Genomic DNA, 4,857 nt, shown 5'->3' on the forward strand with positions numbered 1-4,857 from the left:
GTCATATTTTGGTTGCCTCGGATTTGGTTTAATTTTCCTCAGCTCAAGCTTGAATTTGCGTATGACCACCAACTACTCATATGCACAACTCATAGTGACCCTATTAATTAGCTAACTTTTTTATTATTCTTGGGAAGTCAGATCTCATCGCTCACAAACGTATAAAGTATCAAGTTTCTCCTTGGAAGCTAGGATTTTGATGGTCCATCTCATATACCTTGGACACGTGGCCAGGAGGGACCGATCCTTGGAGAAGGACATCATGCTGACAAGGGTGGAGGAATGACAGCACAGGAGAGGAAGACCTTGGATGAGATGGATTGATACAGTAACTGGGGCAATGGGAGTTGGTGTGTTGGAGTCAGAGAGACTGGCTCAGGACAGGGCAGGCTTCAGAGCTGTTATACACAGAGTCACTATGGGTTGCAGGTAACTTGACAACACACAACAACAACCTTAGAAATCATGATTTGGGCACTTCACTATGAATGTTTGGGATTTTCTAAGATCCACAGTGGGGAGGAATGTTGACTAGAGAGCCAGGCTGCTTCTGCCTCCGTTTTCTCTTCATTGAAATGGACGTGGTGTTGTTGTGTACCACCAAGTCAGAATCAACCCATAACTGAACCTCTAGCATGTTTTCAGAGGCAGTTAATTGCACAGAAACTGGTAGTGGCCTTGAACCCTGTGCCTTTAGGACGGCAGCACAGTTTCATGCCACTAGGGCACCAGAGCTCCCTGGATATAATAGAAATGGAGATAATGGTGTCTAATTCACAAATTGAGCCTGAGGGATTATATTTTAATTCCTTGTTACTCTATTTTGAAGGAATATTCTTCTAAGTGGTACAGCATTCTTCTGTCAATTTGACGTGCTGAGGTAATGTGGTGTTGCTGTGGTGCTGAACCTTGCGCCATTGGGGTCTCAAACGCCATAATGGACATGATGGACAGTGGGCAGTGTTTGGCAGCGCTCCTAGTTTAAGACAGCTTTGGAAGCAGGAGTGGCATCCACTTCCTAAACCACAGGCCTCTGTAAACTCTATGAACTTGGAGAAACAAAGATAGTGATTCTGTGAACAAAAGGCCTGAGGCCTTTCTAAAACTGTGAGCTGTGCTCCACTCGACGGCAATCAACAACAACAACAATTCACAAGTTACCAGGAAGTGCAATACCTACTAGTGCCTGGTGGAGGTGTTGAGTTGGACCCATCTCTGGCTGACCCCGTGTACAGAAAGTGAGCCGTTGCCCCGTCCCACGCCATCCTCACAATCATTACCATGTCAGAGCCCATTGTTACAGCCCCTGAGTCAATCCCTTCACGGAGGGTCAGCCTTTTTTCTGCTAGTTCTGTACTTTACCATGTTGGATGTCCCTCTCCAGAGAGTGGTCAGTCCTGATGCCATGTTCAGATTATGTGAGATGAGCTGGTGGGACGATCCCTTCACCCACTGCTTCTCCCACACTTGCATCGCTTTCATCCATGTTCCTTACAGACTCGAGAAGGGGTTGGAAGAGATCAAAAGTGGTCGATGATGGAAATGTTTCCAAGGTGGGGCTGACAGGATCTGGTCTGCATGTAATGGTTCCAAGGTGTGGGCCCGGAGCAATGGTAAGAATGGAGGTGCTGTTATTTAAGATGGGGAAGGCTTTCTAAAAGCTCACATCGGGGTAAGCTCTGGTGGCCTAGTAGCAAGAAGCTGTATTGCAATCCCAGAGGTGAGTGGTTCGAATCCACCAGATACTCTGCTGGAGGAGAGTACACACACACACACAGAGACATACACCCCCCAAAAAACAAATAAAAGCTCACATTGTATCACTGGCAACAGATACTGCCTAGTATTTTCTTTGAACTGATGGAGTCACCATGCTAATTTTCAAGAAAATGTCTGCCAAACATTCAAGTCAGAATAACCATTATTTTTTTAAATTTTATTTTATTATTTTGTGTGTGTGTGTGTGTGTGTGTGTGTGTGTATACCATCAAATCAGATCTGACTGGTACAGGAGGAAATTGTTCCTTTTTCTCCAGCAAAGCATCTGGTGGATTTGAACCGTGCACCTCTGGGATTACAGTACACCTCCCTGCCACCAGGCCACCAGAGCTCACCATAACCATCATTTTCAAGGTAGTTGTTCTTTCAAATACAACTAGTGTTCCATGAAAAAAAAAAGGCTACTTTCCCCCTGAACCTCAAACAGCTTCACAAACATTCTCAAGACAATCCAACTGTTTAGTACCCGAGAGAATTGTTTTATGCCTATTTCTGAGTTTACAGAAAATTAAAAAGACATGTTCTCAGAGAAAAAAATTCCATAAAATGAAAAATTTGGTTGTTTTCATTCATCAAGGATATGCTTATGTAAAACAGATTTGTTCATTTGTTTTCACTGTAAGTAAAGGAGAATATAATCAACACTCAGGGACTAGCAGTCAAAAGATGAGTCAAGAAATCAAAATATGAGTTGCTTTATGGAAGTCAACTGTCAGGGACCTCTCCAGAGTGCTAAAGAGCAATGATGGCACTATAGAGACTAAGGTGTGCCTGATCCAAGCCTCAGTCTTCTCAATTGCTATAAATCTGAGAGCTGGATAATGAACAAGGATAACTAACAGAAGAAAAATTGATGCCTTTGAGTTGTGGTGCTGGAGAAGAGTATTGAACATACCATTGACTGCCAGGAGAACAAAGAGGTCGGTCCTAGAGAGAGTGAAACCAGTTTCCTCCTTCCTTGGAGGCAAGGATTTTGAAGCTTCATCTCACATACTTTGGGCACGTTGCCAGAAGGAACCAGTCCTTGGAGAAGGACATCGTGCTTGAAAGGCTAGAGGGTCAGTACAGAAGCAGAAGCTTCTAGAGGAGACGGATTGACATAGAGACTGCAGCAATGGGAGCAGGTGTGCCAGAGTCGGTGAGATTAGCTCAGGATGGGGCCTTGTTCACAGTCACTATGAGTCTTCGTGCTCTATCCTGCACCATCCTCATCCTCTCTGCATGTTCAAGCCCACTGCTGCAGTCACTGTTAATCCACCTTGTAGAGAGTAGTCTTCTCTTTTTCCCACTCTCTACTTTTCCAAGCATAATATTTTTTTCAAGGATTGCCTTCTCCTGTCAACGTGCCCAAAGTATGTGAGATGAAGTGTCATCATCTGTGTCTCTAAGGAGCTTGTACTTCCTCTAAGACAGATTGAATGTGCTTAGTTATCAGACAGTAAAACGGACTGCACTCAAGTACTATTTGAGTTACGATACATGACATATATTACTTTTGTAAAGTTTAATAGACTCTGAAACCCAAACCCATTTGAATGCAAGAGTTTGGGCAACAGATTGTGACTTACACTGTCTTATGTCTCCTTGACTGTGTTCATCTCTTTTAGTTAATCAGTATCCATCAGGCTGGATACCTTGTCCTAGTCACACCTGTAGCCCCCTGTTCCAGCAGCATAGTCCTCCATCCCAGCAGCATGCCTGGTGCATACATGGTCCCACAAAACCAAGTCTATGAAATGAATGAAATTGAGGAAGCTCTGTGGAGACCCTCCATGTTGACTGCTAAGGAGCTCTGAGCATCTGATTTGCTCTGAGCATTCTGGGCAATTCAGGTTACAGGGAGCCCTGGAGGGGCGGGATTAACCACTTGACTGCTAACCACAACACCAGAAATTCTTCGCATCATTCTTTCCTGGGGGGAAGAGTGTGGCAGTCACCTTCCATAAAGGTTTACAGCCTTGGCAGCCCTGTGGGGCAGTTGTGCTCTTCTTATAGGGTCACTGTGAATTGCTATAGACTTGAAGGCAATGAGTTGGCTTGGCTTTTGAGGTCAAATTACAATGAAGGATTGAACATATGCATCTTATTTTCCTCCTTCTTACGAATCCACGAAAACTTCTGTAGGAGGGACTTTTTTTTTTACAAAAGAGAACTTAATGAGAAACCATGTACAAAGACGTTGTGGTTACTAAGTGCCATTGGAGGGATTTAAAAAGAAAGAAAGAAGAAAGACATAAACCCACAATGTTGGGGGTGGGGTGGGGAAAGAAACCCAGAATAGAACCAAAACCACAAGAGAAAGACAGTGGTGAGTGACTTGGCAGACATGAGACAACAGAGGCTGAGAGACAGCCACGGGAAAACTGAGCACCGACGACGAGATCTACACCACAGAACTGGATTCTGACGATGAGAACTGTGACAAGCTATTCCAGGAGCAATCTGAGTCATGGGTCTCCTCTCCTGCTCCACATGCACCTCCACTCCTCCACTAATCCTCCCTCCAACCCCAGATGTCTGGAGGATTCTTCTCCAGATTAAAACACAGCTTCTCTGTCCTGAGGGATGCCAGGCGAATTTGAGGCCATGGGTATTGCACAGAAAACTGGACATAAAGGAGCCATGTGTATCTGCGGAGTGAATATAGACACTCCACCCCCATAGCTTTGTCCCTCCCCCTGTCCGCTGGGTTCCTGGAACTCTGGCAACCCTTATTCTCCAAGGAAGGGCCTTGCCTGGAAGATGACTAGCTCAAAATAAAAGATTTAAAAGCACTGACATAGGGGATTTCCCCACAAAGAGCCACCCAGATCACCCTGCTGTCCCATTCCAAGTAAACAGCCCCGCCATGCCATCCAGAGCCTCCAATTAGCTGTTCAGTCTTTACATGTTTAGTCCTCCACAAAGCTGGTAGCTAAGGAATACCTCTTATCTAAGGAAGATCCCGAAACATCCATGAGAGACTAGGCTAAAAACAACCTGGGGAACACGGTTCGAATCCACCAGAAGCTCTGCCGGAGAAGGAGGCGCAATATCCTCCTGTACCAGTCAGATCTGATTTGACGGTACACGTACACA

Source organism: Elephantulus edwardii, unplaced genomic scaffold, assembly GCF_000299155.1.
Source record: "Elephantulus edwardii isolate Elephantulus edwardi_28Jun2011 unplaced genomic scaffold, EleEdw1.0 scaffold00086, whole genome shotgun sequence".
Taxonomy (NCBI): Eukaryota; Metazoa; Chordata; class Mammalia; order Macroscelidea; family Macroscelididae; genus Elephantulus; species Elephantulus edwardii.